The sequence below is a fragment of the Scaptodrosophila lebanonensis genome, unplaced genomic scaffold (assembly GCF_003285725.1).
Source record: "Scaptodrosophila lebanonensis strain 11010-0011.00,11010-0021.00 unplaced genomic scaffold, SlebRS2 tig00000053-arrow-pilon, whole genome shotgun sequence".
Taxonomy (NCBI): Eukaryota; Metazoa; Arthropoda; class Insecta; order Diptera; family Drosophilidae; genus Scaptodrosophila; species Scaptodrosophila lebanonensis.
The window spans coordinates 11,740,642-11,759,790 of NW_022060548.1; the positions used below are offsets into that span (position 1 = coordinate 11,740,642).

At 38.0% G+C, this 19,149-nt stretch overlaps 1 protein-coding gene across 1 annotated transcript in view; it reads right to left on the reverse strand.

Annotated features, from left to right (window-relative positions):
* The window catches only part of LOC115623583 (trophoblast glycoprotein), a 67,739-nt gene that overhangs the window by 16,524 nt on the left and 32,066 nt on the right, over positions 1–19,149 (reverse strand). Inside the window, exon 3 of the mRNA XM_030517983.1 lies at positions 5,926–5,984. The gene's annotated coding sequence lies outside the window, so the exon portion shown is untranslated. The remainder of the gene's footprint in view (positions 1–5,925; positions 5,985–19,149) is intronic.

Here is a 19,149-nt window from a genome sequence, read left to right on the forward strand (position 1 = left end):
GTTTTGCAATTCTTTCAAAATAATTTCCATAAATTTTGCTTTAAAATTTGTTGCAGTTTTAGGTTAAGTTTTAAATGCTTTTATATTATTGGTTTGTTGAAAAGGATAGGTTAATGCAAATATGTATACAAATATGTATTACACGACTGAACTATGAAATGTAGAGTTTTCAACTTCACATATTCTAAGACTTTTCCAATTATGTTTTATTTTGGTTCTATAAATTTGTTAAACCTTCAATAACTTAGCATTTATATTTATTATATTTTAATATCATTCCTAAAAGATCTAAATACTTTTCACTCAATTTTTTATTATTGGAGATATTCGATATCTGAGACATCCTACTTATATAAGAAGGAGTGGGGTGTTGCATTAAAAATAATAAAAAAAAAGCATTAGTCTCAGGGATTCAGATTTTCATACGGACAGACAGACAGACACACCGACATAGATCGATTCGTTTTGTCATGCTGTTTAAGACTATATATAGTATATACTTTGTGGTGCCTGCCACGCCTCCTCCTCTCTGTTACCTAATATACTCATGTACCTTTCATGTACAGAGTATAAAAAAAGTAAAACAATTTGCATAGCTAATTTTTCTGCTGATTAAGCAATTTTCATTCCCACACCAAGTAATCGCATTTCTGTGGAATATTTACGCACATTTACTTGACCTGACCCAGTTTTAATGACGGCCGAAATTCCACGAATTCCTCAATCCAATCGCGACTTTGCCTTCGCCTGACGCGATTTTGCAACACGCGGCGTATGGGTATTATGGCCTAACTATCGCAATAATAGCAGCTGTTGTGCAAAAGGGAGATTTGCATTTGGCACTCAACCAACAACTATTAATTTCTATCCTTTCAACAATAATAACAAATTTGTGCAATTAGAGCGAGTGGCGTACCCGCAAGTTATGCGGGCCGCGTCCCAGCCATTGGTGGTCTACAAATATTTGCCATAATTTTTCATATTAAACGACAAGGCGCATGGAGGGAAAAAAATGAGAGAAAAAATGCACAGAAGGTCGTTTGGAAGCGGCGCAAAAAATAAAAATTGCACAGTGCCAACGGAAAGGCAACAAAATGCGCTCAAGTTGCACAAACTGTGATCAATCTTCATTGTTGCAAGGCGCACAAAACGAAACCAAAACGAGGTTGTTGGGGGCACAATGCGATGCAAGGAGATGTCGAGGCACGGATGTGCAGGCAGTTGAAACATATTTGCGCTCGAGGCAAACGGCAACCAGCAACTCAAGCATGCTGCCTGTCAAGCTGCCGACCCTGGTTCCCCTTTTTCGATCCACATCCTAAGCAGCAGTAGCAGTAACAGCAGCAGCAGCAGCAAGAGCACTAGTCCTTGTCATGGCGAAACAAACAGTTTGAGCAACAATTCAACAAAATGAAATGCAAAGAAAACGGCGGCAGACAAAAGTGCGCGCCAAATAGGCAAACTGCCTCGGAATGGCTGGGAAATTGCAACATATTTGCAATTGTCGCCCGGACTAACAAGCGAGCCACTAGAGTCCGCATTCAAGCTAAAAAAGGGGCTGCTGCAAAAACTTTCGAGATACACTCTTTAGATACACTTCTACCCAGTTAAGGCTTTCAGTCAAACGTGTGCTGTGAATGCAAATGCTCCAAAATGGTTGCGAAAATCAGCTTTTATTTTATTCAGTTAAAATGCTTATCGGAAAGTTGAAAACACTGAACATTTCTAATGCTTACAATGGCATTCAATGGAATCGGACCAATGCTTTGACTATAAAGGGAAGAGTCGGAAAAGCAATGATTAGTGGGTGGAAAACCAAGAGAAAAGAAGGAAGTGTTGAAGAAAGATTTGCGGTGGGGAAGAAAAGGAATGGAAATGTATACACTATAGATTTTCAAAGGAGAGAAGAATTCCCAACGTAATTCCCAAGAATTTTATAGAATTTAGGGAGTTATAGAGCTGAAAGTTGTAAAGACATAATTGAGTTACCTTTCAGGAAAAAAGAAGGGAATGTTTGAGAATGATTTACGTTGGCCTTTTTGCATTCCAAACATATATATAAAGAAATAGGAATGTATACAAATTGAAGAAGATTTCAATAGTGAAAAGAACTTCCAACACAATTTCCAAGAATTTTATAGATCTTATGCAGTTATAAAGCTGGAAGTTGTAGAGGTTTAATTGAGTTAAGTCAAGAAAAAAGAAGAGAATGCTTGAGAATGATTTACGTTGGACTTTTTGCCCTCCACACATATATATAAAGAAATAGAAATTGAAATATCAAGAATCTTACAGATTTTCGGGAGTTATAAAGCTGGAAATTGTAGAAACTCAATTGAGTTACCTTCAAAGCAATCACTTGCCGCCTGTGTAACAAATGTACTCGCGCTCTTAAAGGGCATAAAACAAGGCGCAAAGCAATTGTCGAAATGAATGAAGATGAAGTGGTCAGTAGAATGGTGGCTAAATGGTGGCTGCCTGTGGCTTGCTGGCGCACTGTCTGGGTTGACTGGGGTCTAGAGGTGTGGAGGTGTGGGGCCTAACTGTGTGAGAGTTTGGTCAGAGATTGATTGGCCACTGAGTGCAGCCGCTTGAATGCGCACAAGACTGCGAGAGCAATTGTGTGCCACACTCACAAATGCCACACCATTTTCCATCCTCCAGCCTCCACCCTCTTCAACCCTCCGCCCCTTCCCATTTCTGCAAAGTCCTCTTTCAAATTAGTTGGGTAGTTGTCAAAAAACTTTGCAAAGTTGCCTCAGTCCGAGCGTTTTGAAAACTATCGCAGCAGAGGGAGTGGGGGAGTGAGAGGCCAAGTTAAGAGTCAAGGCGAGCAAACAAACCAAGAAGCTTTAGCGCTCAGCAACACTTGGCAAATAAAACAAAACTTGCACTAACAATAACAATAACAACTACAACAAAAACAACAATAACAATGACTACAATGGGGATAAAGCAGCTTAGCGCTTAGGCGTTAAACTGCTTGCCACGACCGACCCTGGATCTCGAGTTTGTGTTATTTCTTGGCCGTTGTTAGCATACATGCATAAATCTATGTGTGTGTGAGAGTGTATGTGTGTGTGTGTGTATGCATGCATTTCCCATCCACTGATTTTCTCTAGTGATTTTCGCTCTCTCTCTTCCCCTCTCCCCCTTTCCACCTCTCTCTCTCGCCTCCTTTATTGCATGTTTTATAACGTCTGCTCGTTTGAAATATTTCAACGTCATTTTCTCTGCTGCTTCGTATTACAATACAGTTGTTCTTATTGTTATTGTTGTTGGCGTTGCTTTTTGTGTGTGTGTCTGTGTGCGAGTTTTTTTTTTTTTTTTGCCATTGCCATTGCTGTTGTTGTTATTTCAACTTGAAAACTTATGCCACGCTGCATCGCTTTGTTTTGCAATAAACGCCTTGCAATGACTTTTGAAAATTTCTTTCATTTCTTTATGGCTTTGTATATTCGGCTTTGTTGTTGCTTTTGTTGCTTAGTCATTTGTATTACTTTTGCTCTTGTCTTCTTCCCTCCTGATATTCCTATTCCTGTCGCTGTTGTTGTTGTTGTTGTTTTTATCATCTGTTGGCATTGCAAACATGCTTTGAATTGCAGCTTTTGTTTGCTTTCAGAAGTGCGCTTTAACTTGAAGCCTCAGTCTGAAAAGATGTCGGTAAGCATTTGGAAAAGGTGTTTCGTCCGTCGGTGCGTTTTTTCTATTTCGGTGGAAGCTGTCTCTGAAGAGGCTTTTTTCGTTTGAGGGTCAGAACGCGTATGTGTGCCAAAGCTATAGAAAGAAATACTTTTCGCAAAAACCTTTTATTATAAATGGGTTTCGAGTAAAAAGCTGTGCGGATCCATTTCTTTTATAATTTCAAGAAGCCAAAGAGTGGAATAAAATGGAGATGAATTATTTGCATGGTCGATCAAATTGTGCTTAATATTAAATCATTAATTGATCAGATTTGAACAGCCCTAGAATAAATATTCAAAGGCTTTTAAAATATTCAAGTGTCTATTATAATTGAGGACTTTGGATGGTTTATTCACACGACATTAGTTATTTATTTGCATAAAAATATTAACCAAGTAAAGGCAAAATATCAATAAAAATGTAATGTTTTTGCTTAAGCTGTTAAGTGCAGAAAATATCTAAAATATTATTGCTGTCAGTTATAATGTCAGTTTGAAGAAGTTCGACAAAGAATAGGCGCTCGTAGGGCAATGATTCGTTCAAGTATAAATATAAACTGATGAGACCGAGTAAGTTTATACCATTATTAGCATTTAATTACAATTGATTTCTAGTGCTACAGATATGTGAAATAACTTATAAAAACGCCACTTAAGTTACAAATTGAAAACTGACTGAAAAGAGCACATATACGCGCTATATAATAGTTGTAGACTATTAAGTGTTGTGAATTGAACACCAACTGCTGCTAGTGAGACATGTTTTATAGCAGGTTCCTGGCGAATGAGGACATCCCCTTCATGTAGTACTTCATTGTAAAGAGTTGAGTTCGCCTTTAAATACTTCTGCCTTGGCAAGAAACGCAAAGCTTAGTAATGTTTTAAAACTCAATGGTAAGAGCGTGAGCCAAAGAGAGAAACCAATTCAAAGAATCCATAAAACTAACATTAATGGCTTAATTTTACGCTTACCAGCAAAAGTTCTTGTGCAGTAGCGAATATATAAAAAGGAAAAAGAAAATGGGGGCAAAAGAGAACTAGAAAAACCAAAACGCGTAAGAACTTTGAGTGCAACAAAAATCTTTGGCAAAGTTTTGCCCGATTTTAATGCATTGCAAAGCTTCGCTTAAGCTGTAAAAGTGTCGCCAAGGCGTGAGGAGCGAGAAGCAGGGAGCGGGGAGCGGCGAGCGGGAGCGAGGAGACTGAGGAGTGAAGCGAAACATACAATTTGCAGAACTGCTACTCGCTGGCATGTTTGTTGCTGGAAGGGGGCCAGACGTGCGCATTGCAAGTGTAAGTAAAAGGCAAAAAAAAAGAAGAAAAAAATTGGCAGTAGACCTGCAAAATAATAAAAATTTTTACGCGACAAGTTTGCTTTTTCAATTTGAAAGCATTGAAAAGAAGCAGACCGGGCTGAAGGGGCATGCAACTAAACAAGCAGTAGTGAGAAGTGTGGGTGGGTGCCAAGGGGTGGTGTGTAGGGTGCGGGGTGGTGTCTAGCTGCTAGCAACTTATTTGCGCCGCGGCATAAAACGAAAATTGAAAATTGTTGAAATTGCATTTTCATGGCAGTGACTAGAGGCTGCATAGGCACTCAGTAGCTGACTACTGTAAGAGATGGAGACAAAGCGACTCAAAAGATTCACAGCTGTTGCGACCAATGCGGCGTATGAATAACTTGGCCTAAGTTCCACATTTATTATGACATTTTTCAGCATTTGTTTGCACAGCGCCTTTCTAGTTGTTTGTGCGTTTTCTGTGTAATTAAATCATTAGGCGTAAGAGTGGCATACTTTTGCTTTATTTGTTGTTTTTGCTGTAGCATGTAGGTGAAGGTTTTTGCTTTGACTCTGACTCTGCCTCCGCCGCCATTAATGAGCATTAATTTGCAACGCTTGTTGTGCACTGAAGTTAGCACAAGACGCGGACAAATACACGCACATGTACCTACAAGCACACATATATAGAGACTCACTAAGTAATTAAATGAGTATTACCGTGCGCGGCAGTTGTAGTTGAAATCGCGGATGTGGAAACCAAACAGTACAAATTACTGTTTTATGCCCCGTACCCTTCAAGGGTAGCAACAAATTATACTAACTATTGTGCGGAATGCAGCGTTGCATAACCTATAAAGAATTTTTATAGGGTATTGTTCTTTCCAGATAATTAAGTCTATATATAAGTGTAGCTTGAAATGTAAGTTGCTAATTGTATTCGTAAAAGTCAATTTAAGGCTTACCTTATAAATAGGTTAATTCGATTTTCATGCACTGCTGTGACAGCTGGCGTTTTAAAATGCTGCAAATAAAGAATAAGAGATAATTAGCACAGATATATACACCAATTACTTTCATTGAATATGTATTATTATATTTATTCAAGGTTAAAAATGAGCGAAAAGTGAAAAAAAGGAAAGTGTGGAAAAAAGTGTTGCATACCAGCGAGGCGCAGAGCTCAAAGGGGCTTTGATTGCTTCTCCAAAAAAACGAACTAAAACTCTTAATAAATAAAACAATATTATGACAAGCAACATTTAAAAAAATGACATATTTAATAGTGAGCAGTAATTCAGATTTTAAGCAAAACCTAGTTGGTAAAATGTTTCTAATTGATTTAGAAATACATCTTCTTTACAAAACGAAGACATTTTCAATTAATTGTCGAATATTCATTATAAAAATGTATACTATATTTAATTTTAATAAATTAAAAAAAAACTGGTATTGTAGATCACTCAAGATTACTTAGCGAGAAACATTCCAAAGCCTTCATCATAAAATTATAAGTTAAGTTTTTGAAACACTCAGCTAGCATTTTCCATTTAATTACTTCATTTTTTCTTATGTCGTTATCCTTTGCTTTCGACAATAATTAAACTGAAAACTCATATGTGTACCCATTTCTACAAGAAAGATATATTTTTTTATTTTTTGTTTGGACGTTTGCTTTGGGCTATTTAGCAACTGTCCATTTAAAGCTTTGAGCTAATCATCACAAATGAAAAACTTTTCCCATTTCATAGTTGCTGTCAGAAAATGTTATAAAAAGCAATGGAAAGATTGTGATAAACATCTCGCTGACCCGACGATGACGACGACGACGACGACGACGACTATGAGTACTGTGTGGCACAATTTTCTATGTTGTGAGCTGTTTGTGACAAACAAATATTATGCCATTATCTTGCCGAGACAGCAACAGCAGCAACAACAACAGCAACATCAACAATGCAGTGTACAGTTGAAGATGCTGGCAAAAAAAAAGAAGAAATGTGCCAGAAAACAAACACACCCACATATATAGCCATGAATATGAAGGACGAGACAAACAACGGCAACAATGATAAGCGGCAAGGCAAACAATTGCTGTAGGGGCAGGAGAAAGAGTTGCCCCAACACATGGGGTGGGGGGCAGGAGTGGGCGAAAGCAACAGTAAACGGAAGGATATACAAACGGACACAGTACAAGGGCAGGGGCTCTGAACCGAAGTGTGTTAAATGGCAATTCGTTTGGGCCACTGCTCAGTCAAGCATCTGTATGCAATACAATATGAGAGAATATGTACATCAAGAACTATACTATGTATATAGATATATTTGCATTGCATGACAGAATACAAGAGAGCTTTCTGACATTCAGACTTGACTTGACTGGACCAAAGAATTTTGTAAACAAGCAAAATGCATTATGTGCCCAGTCGTTATTATATTTAAAGAAACACACCGACCCACACAAAAGGGTATGGAGAGGCACAGAAGGCACAAATGGCAAAAGTTCATTCGGGGCCAGAAGCAACAGTAGATGCAACAGAAGCAGCAGGAGCAGGAGCAGGAGCTGCAGTTCAGTTCTCTTGCTGCTTTTGCTGCAATTTGAAAGTCAAAACAAACGAGTTCAAGCCACCCACATCGCAATGTCTTTTGGCATAAACTTTTGGCTTTCGGCACGCTTTGCCATTATGCATATGCTTCCATACGCAGTCAGCTTTGCTACACTCTAAGAAAGACGAGTAGGCCGATTGTATTTGATTGGCGAAATTGATGACGAAAGTGAAGAGAAGAGTACAGCTTCGTGTAGGCATCAGAATAATTACATCAGGTCATGCGATTACGTTAGCTTTTAAGGAACAGTCCTTAACAATGAAAAGCCGAGACTATTAGGCAAGGCGTACGAAAAGAAAAGGGACCAACAGATAAGTCAGTTTAATTAAGCGGCCATCTTTGACAATAAAAAATCAACTCTATTGAGCAGTTTTCTTCACTCCCTACCTTCTTTTAAATAATTTCGCTTTAATTAATCAACATTGAGAATTGTGGGTATAGTTTATAATTAAAATAGTGCTAACTAGTTAGTTAAAAAGCCACTCATGTTTTCCGTAATAGTTGAGGGGTTTGCTAAGGGGGGTTGTCATTAAACTTAGTTCTACTACTTATTAGTATCATTACGATCTTAGATGGGTGGAGAATCGATCTCTGACTAATTGGCTTCCCTTTTTACGTTCCCAAACGACTTTTCTAATAAGTATAAATAAGTAGTATGTATGTACATGTGATCAAGAAACTCCACTCACTCCCATTGACGCCGTCAGCTCACAAGAAAGTATACTATTCGTTATGATAAGGAATGATATTATGTATAAATTCCTTTACCAATTTGTCATTCATTTATCAGAGATTATGGAAGCATATAAAGTGAATACTATGTTGACACTCATCATCATCATCGGTGAACTGTTGTCCGCCCAAGCGGAGTGTCCCCGAACAAATGTTTCAGAATAATTGTTAAAATAAAATAGGAGTTTATTAAGATATTTTCCACTGTATATATTTCTTTGATTGGGCCCGAATTATAAGCAAATATACACTACACTAATTTATTTTATGAATCTTTATATTGTTTTTGTTCATTTTTTTTAAGTTGATTGCATTTTTTTTGTTTTGTGAACACATTAATGAAAATTATTTTAGTAATAACAGCAAAAATAATATAGAAAATGAATAAAATATGATGGAGTACAAATATGAAGTTAGGCCATGAAATTTATATTCAATCGTACATTCTTTCTTTTGTTGAGTCGAATTTCGTCGTAATTGGCAACTGAAAAATATTTTTCAACACAACCAAATATACAAATATTCAGCTCTGTTTTCAGTGCCGTAAATTTTGCAAAATGACAATAGAAATTATAATATCAATTATACACCTCTTTCAAGCAAATAGATTTGAATGTCTGCATTTTTATTGTTCATTGGCTATTAATGAAAAACATAAATGGTAGACTAGGCAAGAGTTATGTACATATTCTAGAATGGAAAAAGGCAATTCTAGAGTTGGTTTTAACGCAAGTTGAGTCGCATAAAGAAGGTTTTAGAAGTCTCGAAACTCAAGAATGTCGTTTTGTTTTTCGTCAAGTGCACCATTTGCTACCTCTCCTACTTTTTATCTGACTTTGTGTGTTGGGGAAATGGAAATGAAACACAAAAGTTTCGAAGCACAAGTTTTTGGAAGCCATAATGCTTAACTACATATGTGCTTGCCATTGGCTGCTGCCGCTGCTGCTGCTGCTAACTGCTATTATTTTAAATTATTTTATGCCCACCACACAGCATACAAAGCTTGGCCATCTCCAAGCCCCACTTATGGTGCACTTGGCCGCCACTTTCGGTCATGCATTTGCATGTGGTCAAGAAGGAGGAGGTTCGGGTTGAGGGAGGAAATGTGGGCAAGGCCAGTGCTGACCATGATTTACTTGAAAAGTGCGCACATAATTTATGGCCTCAAAAATGGCTGCTCTACTCATACGAGTGTGTTTGTTGTTTGTTCGAGTTCAGCCAGCAGCAGTATTTGAATGGCAGGACTCATTTAAAGCTTCATGCTGATGGTAACTAATTGTCTGCTTGTCTGCGCCCAATGCACTCTTTAGCGTCAGCTCTCTTCCACTTTTTTTGTTTTTTTCGGAGGCCAGCTTAATTAAATGCAGGCAGCCATGCAGGCACGAATCGCTGGATGGATGAGCCAAGGCGCCAACAAGTCCACTTGGCTAGCAGGCGGTCCTTTTCATTAGGCCAAAATACATTTTCAGTTAGTCAGCGATGGAGGACGATGCAGGACGAGCGATGATGGGAGGGTTAAGGCGAGCTCGATGTAGTGGCTAGAGGGTACTGGACTACTGGAGCATTTGAAATATGTTTGCCTGAGTGCTGCATGTTGGGTGTCGGCTGTCGGCTGTCTGGTGCCGGGTGTCGACCCATTTTCGGCAAAGTTTCCTTGCACGCTTGACGGCCATATGAAAGATTGAGCAGTTATGTCAGTGTTTGTCAGTTCGTTTTAAATCTGCTTATGAAAGCCGCTTAAATTATGTGCTTAGTTGAATGTGCAGAAGCATTACGCATACGTCATGTGGCGCCGACTCTGGCTCCGGCGCCGGCATATGCTCAGCTTCTCCTCCTTTTGTTGTTATTTTATTTTATGTGCATTTGAAGTTGTAGAAGTTGTTGTGAAAGGTCTTCTTTGTTTTCTGTTTTCTTTTTTTTTTTTTGGTTTACGACTTAAGCGTAGTTGAATGAATTGCTTCGTTTTATGGTCAAAGTGTGTGGCAAATGGCGTGAATAAATAGAGAGCTGCACTTAAAAAATATAAGAAGTGCAAAGGACGGTAATAGATGAGTAAATGGCAAATTGAAGCCAACACTTAAGAATGCGGTTTCAATTGTTTAAGCTTTAACTGATCCTTTTAGAGCATGCTACTACTCCTATCAGACGGCATTATGTTTGTAGATTAATGACCATTGCAGCCATTTGGCAGCCATTCGGAGACTGCCTTTTGTGTTTTTTGAATACAAGAATCAGTGTGGGGCGAAGAGTTCGCTTGAAACTCCAATTTAATACAACAATTGCATGAAACTACTATATTTATTCATTCTTTTCCTTTGTGTCACAAACATTTATTAAAGAACTCCTCCCTCGACCCATCCACTTCTCTTTTTTGTCCGTCTAAAGACAAGTTTAAAATGCTCGTTAAGTTTCTTAAAGCATCAAATCTAATTCATAAGCTACAGTTCTATTACAATTTCCAATGCCACAATGTCTTCATTAATTCATCCATTTACTTCTGTAAAAAGCTCCATTAACGATACGATTTTATTTTATTTATCTTATCAAAATTTAAGTACATTTTGTTTAAAATTGTAGATAAATTTTGCATGTAAGTCAACGACTATTTATATTGTTTTTCTTTAAAAACTGAATCCCTTTATAGGACAGTCCATTTGTTCGATATTTACTTTTTATGGCGTACTTCAAAAATTGCGTAAAATAAAGATAAATTGATTTCTGATTCCGTGACATACTATCGATTCAAATTATTTTCGACCGGTTGACGTGTCTTCTGGGAAGGAAAGTTCTAATTAAAAGACTAAATTATATTTCAATTCTAAAAAATATCTTGAATACCCGAATTAGTCAGTGTGGGGCGCCTTTTAAAGTGTAGAGTGGCAGTTTTTTATAAACGAGTGTAGCTGGACAATTGTGAAGAAGCTTTAGAAGAGGACACTATCAATCCATTCCGTCTTTATTTACCTAATGTTGAGGTGCGAAATTATTTTTATTTTGAAAAATTAATATCAGAGAAAGAGTTTCCTCTGAATAATTATTAATTATAGCAAGCTTACTAATCACGTACTTGCAGTTATTAGTGTCTTAAAATTACAAATACAATATGTACCTTGAGCTATATGGCACCTACAAGGTTGCTATAACCATTGTTATATCATTCTATTGTTTTGTGCTCGCTGATATGATCTTATAATAGCTGCGAGCAGACCCCAAATGCAATTTCGCAGACAACACTAAAGTGCGCCAAACACAATTCCTCTCCTCAACTTGACTGCATTCGATAAATGGCAGCACTTGCTGCTAACTATAAATTGTCTTCATCTTCCTGAGTTTCCACTGAGTTTCCACTGAGCAGTTGTAGTAGTAGTTGTTGTTGTTGTTGCTGTTGTTGTTATTGTTGTTGCGGCAGCTGCTCCCTCTTGTCTTCGGGCGTCTGCTTGTTCATGTCTTGTGGCAAGTCCATTGTTGTTGTTACTGGCCATGAAGCATGCTGCTCGTCTTTGTTGTACGTACATATGTCATATGCATTATCTATTTGTATGCACACATACGTACATGTAGACTACGTCTATCGAAGTATGTGTGCCGTTTGTTGTTTGTGTGCGGGCAACATGAGTTTTTTTGTTGCCTTGCAACGCCCATTCGTTTTCCAAAACGCACTCAAAAGTTTTTGCTATTAAATTTTACAAGCCACAAAAACAGACAACGCCAGCACATGTCACTCGTTTAGCTCTGACAGCGCCTAGAAGTCGTCCACAAACACATGCATACTATATATAGTAGGTATATCTGTACGAGTATGTGAAGATATTTTATTCATTTAAATTGCAAGCTCAGCAGCAACTAAATACAATGTGGTTTGCAGTACGTGCGCGTTAGAGACAGTCTTTCAATTAAGTCATCATGTAGACGACGATGTTCTGCCTGTTCCTGCCCCACTGATCGCACAGTGCTGCGCATTAGGATAGGGATAGCATAGATTTATGCAATTAAAGCTAAATAGTGGCTTTTCAAAGCATGCGCAGCTGCTTAAATATGAAAGTTCTTCAATATCCAGCAACAAAATAAATACATGAACTTATTCAAGATTGACTAGAGTGCCTTAGAAATATTAAAATAATATTTCAAATATGTATATGAACAAATTTAGATTAAATCGATAAAAAAAAAGAAGAGACAAATAATAATGTTAGTTCTTTTTGTATTAAATAGTTGCAAATCGGCCTGCAAAATTAATTTAAACATATCTGTTTAGGTATATAAGTAGTTACTATACATGATGGCCGCACTAAGTCGTAAGTTAAGAGTCTAATTGTGTTTTTAGACGGTCCCTTTTTACACGGTTTTGATTTAACACGGTTTGAAAATTAAAAATGTTATAGTATATGGTTATACGACTTTATTCCATTTCGATTCCACGATTCATTTTGCATATGATTATAATCTACCGTGTAAAAACAGAGTTTGGTGTACTTCGAATTGAGAATATGTTTGTTAACCCTACTACTTAATTTTAAGGACTGCCTAATACTATTGCCATATGCGCTCATTTAGGAAAGAGAAAACTTCATAAATAAATAGATGACAAGTTATATATAACTGTTCAGCTCAAGAACTTGTACTATTTATTATCATAGATTATACGTTTTCTCAATAAAAAAGTCAATATTTGTCAAAAGTTGTTTAAAAAGTTTGGCATTGTTTTAAAGACGTTTGCGCGCTAGCCAAGTGAGCGGCAGTGTGGGTCTGGCCGACTACCTGACTCATTCTCATTCTCAGTCTGCTTCTCTGTTTTAGTGCAAATTTTACACTTGGATGGGTGCGCTGCCGACGCCCAGGCAGCACGCCCCCATGATGTCAACAGCAGCTGACGCTGTCGAACATGATGAATTAGTGCGGCGCTATATAGTGAGTTGCACAATGTGGGCCATTCTTAGTTAAGTTGCCATGTTATTGCACCCACAACCTCGCTCGCAACCTCAACAGAGTGCCTGCACCCAGCACCTCCGCTAACTGTGAGTATCGCCTGGTGTCGCGTTAATTTCCAAGCTGCCAAATGTCAAAATGTCAAATGTCGCGCTCAAAATGTTGTGCCATGTAAAATGCATGCGACCGTCTCTGAATATGAGTTCTGACTGCCTGTCTGGCTGTCTGGTTGGTTGGCTGCTTGACTGCGCCGTCAGTCTCCGGAGATTGTAAGTGAACTAAACGGCAGCTGAAAACTGTCAAGCGGCTGTAATAGTTATTGAGTTTACCCCACACAGTCTCCCGCCTATCGCCCCCCACCTCTCTCTTCACCCCCCTTTATCCATCCTTGCCATCCCCCTTTAGTGTCTGCATTTGCGCTATAATTTGTCAGCTTCACGAACAGCATCAGCATCAGCATCATAAACATCATCACCATCACCATCACTGCCCTCGTTATTAGCACTGCAGCAGCTCATTATCAGCAGGCAACGAAACTGCCGCCAACTGTCAGTCAGCAGTCCTATAGCTCTATAGCTCGTGGTGCATTTGTGCGTTAATTTCCAGCAGCCACAGCCACAGCCGTCCCTGCCACGACTCCCAGCCAAAGCCAAAGCCAAAACCAGCGCTCTTCTATGCTCCGATCCTTTTGGTTTATGCACACATTATAATCAATTACATGAACCTACAACCTACACTCACACACACAAACACATACACATACACACTCTTCTACGTTCCACCGCACAAGTACAGTGTGTTGTTTACAGGAAATAGAACAAAAAGTAATCACATACAAAATAATTATAATAGTTAATAATTAAATAGGAAATTATTTAAAAGAGTAATTTTTCAGATTTCTCAAATGCCTTTTAATTTAATTTTATTTAATATTTAATTAAGGGCTTCTTTGCCATTTTTCTTTAATATTTAATAATAGATCTACAATATACACTTGCAATTATGTACACAATTATATCTCAGATTTCTTTATTTTAAGCTAGATTTTGTAAAATAAAGCAAAAATCTTAAGAGCCTCGATCCATTATCTATCTATTAAATAAAATATTTACTGTATGTTTTTTTCACTTTCTTTTCGTTTTCATCTCCCTTGAATAATTGTGAATGATATTTATAAAGGTTGTCCATTCTAAGACTTGAATTTGTTTTCTATTTTTATGCAAATGGCACACTGTGCCTGGAGTGCGACAATTTTTGTCGTTGTCTGCTAATTGAATTAGCTGGCTGTGCAAAGCAAATGTGTACCTCCTGCCACTCCACCGCAGCACTCTCTCGGGGTTATGGTTGCGATTTGATGATTTGATTTCCTCACTTGATTACCGCACCCAAAAGTTGGCAACAAAGTTCAAGTGCGCCCCCGAACCAATGGGACTGAGTGTGCCAGTTAATGAGTGATCCGTGAAAGAAGCCGACTAGGAGTACTTAAACTCGTAGTACATTCCCGTACTCATGCTATAGCTTCGAGTTGAGATGACTGAGTAGAGTGTGTGCTGATATGCTGATATGGCGTTGGGATTTGTGCGGTTTGTGCGTCGTGCGTCGTTGTGCGATGTGCGACACTTGGAGTGCAGGTAGGCATATCTAATGCCATCCGATCCGATCCCTTCCCTCCCCCTAAGAGCTACATTGCTTAGCTGATGTGCAGGTGCTTTCCATTCAGCTTTGGCGTAATTAAATTCGAAGGGAATGAGCTTGGCATGTGCAGTCTCTGAAATTGCTGACATACATATTACTGAGTAAGGACACGAGTAAGGACATGTGGGTAATGGAGCCAAAGCTGCATGAAATTAGTTACCAAATGCTTAGCAGTCACTGCTACTGATAGGCTCTACCGAAGCCGGTTGCCAACTTAATTGCAGGATATATGACAGATTGAAGGATTTACTGCTCAATTGCTGTCAACCAATTGCACCTACTAAGCTCCAATCAATTATTCAAGTCAAAGCCGGGAACAGGCAACAGTTGCTCAAAATAATTCAAATCAAGTGAAGTGAAGTTCCTACAATTGCAATGAAGTTCAGTCAAAATTAGCTTCGACATTGAGTTTATGGATATCGATAGATAATTTGAATGAAACATTTGAACAGAGCTCAGACAGGTGAAAATTCTTGTGTGTGATTTGGAAAATCTTAACAAAAATAATTGCAACTAAAATAATTTCAATTTCTTTCTATGCATTCAATTGCTTAATTTCCACTGCCAAACGTTCTTTAACTTTCTTTAACAGCAAGAGCAAAGTGTTTAACTTTTCTGAGAAATAAAATTGAATTGCCCTTTTTTACTTTTCAACCATCAACAGGGAATAGTTTTTACTTATTATTATATTATTACTTAATTAATTTAATTTATTCAAGGCTTACATCTTAAGAGTTCTTGTTATAAAAAAATTCCAAAATATTCTAAAATAAATAAAATTAATTGAATTGCTTTTTACATAGAAACGAGTACACCAGTTGGTCGAATGGCATCTGTTTTATTTCTCAAAATGTTATGGCAATAGTAGCTGGCTAGATAGACCCGCTTTTTGGTTGAGCCGTTTTCTTTGATAAATTTTCAATTAATTAAATCCGTCGAAGCAAGTGCAAAAGACAGTGTATGGAAGGAGGGGTTGCTAAGCGACGATGCCTAATTATTCAAAATAAGTGGGTGGACGGACACTATAAAATTGTCTGCGAACTACTAATTGGCGCAACGTCTGCCACCGTCTGTTTTCCTCATTACGTGCACATCAATCAACAGCAAACGATAATGGAAAATAAAAGTATTCAATAGAAACACAAATGCAAAATTAATATTGATTGCAAATTGTGAAAGCCAGCAGTCAAGCAAATATAAAAAGCGAAGAATATTTTCGCAGCTTAATTAATTTCTTATGCTTTGATAGAACTCTTCTTGTTGTTGTGCGGCCGATGAAAAATGCAGTAGCCCGCTGGCTATCTGGGCACCTACCTGCCTGTTTGACTGTCTGTGTGTCCTTAAAGCAATAAGTGGCAATGGGCGACTCCTGGTGGTTGGTACACTTGAAATGTATTATTAATTTTCCGGACCTTAAAATCGGCTTCTTTCACGGCGACTCCTGGTGGTTGCCACACTTGAAATATAGTATTTCTTTTCCGGACCTTAAGAAAATCGATCCAATTAAATAAACAACTTGCCCGACTACGGAATAATTGGACCCTCTATAACATGCTCCACCTTTACTTTTATTTTGCTCTATATGTTTGTAGGTATAGTATGTTTGATGGTTCAGTTGTGCTTATGACCTCTATTAGGTTTAAGAAAGTCTTCATGCTAAATTTGTAATCCGGACAGCGGATAGATGGGTGTATAATGCCATATTAAATCATCTAGAAATATATGGTTGGTACCGGGAAAAAATAATATACTTTGAGCTTCACAGAAGCAGATAAGATGACCATTAAACGAATCCATCAGTTGAGGCTGTGTTAAGTTAATAATAATCAACTTTGTCTGAACTGATATAATAATAAATATGTATACATACATTTTTCGAATATGTCGACGTTAGTTGATTTGCATTGAAACCTAAAAATTCACCAGAAAAATTGACTTGTTGGTATTCAGTGACCGAAATGCATTTCACAAATCAGCATTTCGATTATTGTTAAATTTATGCATCCAACAAAGCAACAAAAATGCTTACATCAGTAGATTTAAAAATTCTAGAAGGAATTGGAAAACCCCACTTAGGGCACATATGAGTTTAATTGGACATTGACGACGCCAAATGACAAATATTTCATGTTTTATGTAAATATTTTATATATATTACGCAATTCCTTTTGCAATTCCACAGAAAGGAATGCACAGCTATTCAGCTATTCAACAAATGCAGGAGTGCTGACGATTTAAAAGAACAGTCACAAGCTAACGGATTAATTGACTAATCTCTCAGCTGATCGCTTAAACTGAATTCTTTAGACATTATATTCCCAGCCCATGAAAATAATTTTTAAAATGGGAGCTACTTGGCACCTACAGGCATCAAAAAAGTTGAAACTTTTTATCATTTTTTTTCTGGGTGTACAGCTCGCAGCTGGAACTTTTCGACCGACGGACAGTCGACATAATAATCAACGAGCTCATTTAAAATATGCGGCGTGACATTTCCGTGGGGCTGTTTGCTGGTGTGGGTGTGTGGCATGTTGCAGTGGCACTGGCAGTGGCAGCAACAGATCGAAGCTGGCGTTTCTCTTTCTTACTTCCTTCTTTTTGTTCACGCCTGTGGCGTCGTGCAGTACTCCGTGCTTCGTTACGGTGACGGCGTGTGGCGTGATTTATGTCACACGAAATGCAAATAATACGTAAACATGCAAAACATGGCACCGACAATGCTGCACTCTCTATCTAAACACACACACACCCACACATACTCGCGTAGTTACTATATGCATTCAAATATCCACATGCATATGCATTTCTCTGTGTGTCTGAGTGTCTGCGGGCGGTTTCTGTGTTCATAAAAGAATTGGATGAACCACAAGCTTGTCAAAAAAAATTTAAATAAACACAAAAAAGTCAGAGTTGTGGTTTGTATGGTTGAAACATTTTGACAGTTAAGAGGTGTGGATATCAGGATTTATGTTTTCGGAGTAAAAACGTGTGCATGAATAGGTTATTCACTTTTCAGTCCGATAATGAGAGTAAACGATCCCCTGTGCTAGTAATTTAAGAGTAATTTTTTCAACTTTACACTAGAACTATTTATTATACAAATCTTTAAGTGTTCATGTCAATATATCTTTATTGCTTTTATCAACTCGTCTAATGCTTTGCAAACATTTCAAATACATACAGATGTGTGTGTACATAATGTATTTAAAATTCCATTTTAGATGGCTTGGTGGCTAACAATTTGCGTTACTCAAACAATATGCACATTTGGTTATTAATTACGCTAAGTGTGTAAGCACATTTGGCAGTCAATAGTCAAATAAGCCATTAAGTAAAAATAGTCCGCTGTTGTTGATTTGAGCAACATGTTGCTGGCAGCTTGTTGCTAGCAACATTGTGGTCTTGGTTGGTCTGCTTGTGTGAGTGACTGTCTGGCTGTATGTGTAGATATAGCCCATAAAGCTGCAGCGTATTTTTTTAATTATATTAATTTGTAGGCCCAAGAGATATATCACACGCATGCTCAGTGGTTTTTGTTGCTGCTGCTGTTCCTGCCAGCGACTCATTAATATAATTGTAATGTGTGTAATGGTTGTGTAGCTCTTGTTGTACTTGTTGTTGTTGTTGTTGTTGATATTGCAGCACGCTTTATTGCTCGTTTTCACTTTTTTATGTGTGTTGGTTAGTGTCTGTGTGTTCTGCTTGTCTATATTGCTGCAGACTACGCATTCCCATTTGGCATCTGGGAGTGTAGGGCCGGGAGGAAGGAAGCGAACCACAAAGTGCCAGAAGGTGGTCGTTTGTTTTAATGGTCGTCGCCGTTGTGGTCTCGCTGAGTTGTTTGTCTTTTTAGCAAACAGAAATGTAAATTAAATATTTAGTTTTAATTTATTTTTAATGTGCACACACACACACACAAACAAACAAACAAACACACGTACACGGACAGGCAGGCAGGCACACAGCTTGTGTGACGGATTGATTGATTGATGGATTGTGGCATGCAAGCGACATTTCGCATATTGATGAGGCATCCATCGACGGCTATTATTGTTGTTGCACTGCATTTAATGCTCATTTGCAGGCCTTAGCAGGGTCATTAATAACGCATGTGTGGCGGCCAGACTGCCAAACAAACACTACACCACCACCCAAAAACACATATTCTCACGAAATCTGGGTCAATAATTTGTTTTATGCATTGGCCAAAACGGAAAGCTACAGAATTTATT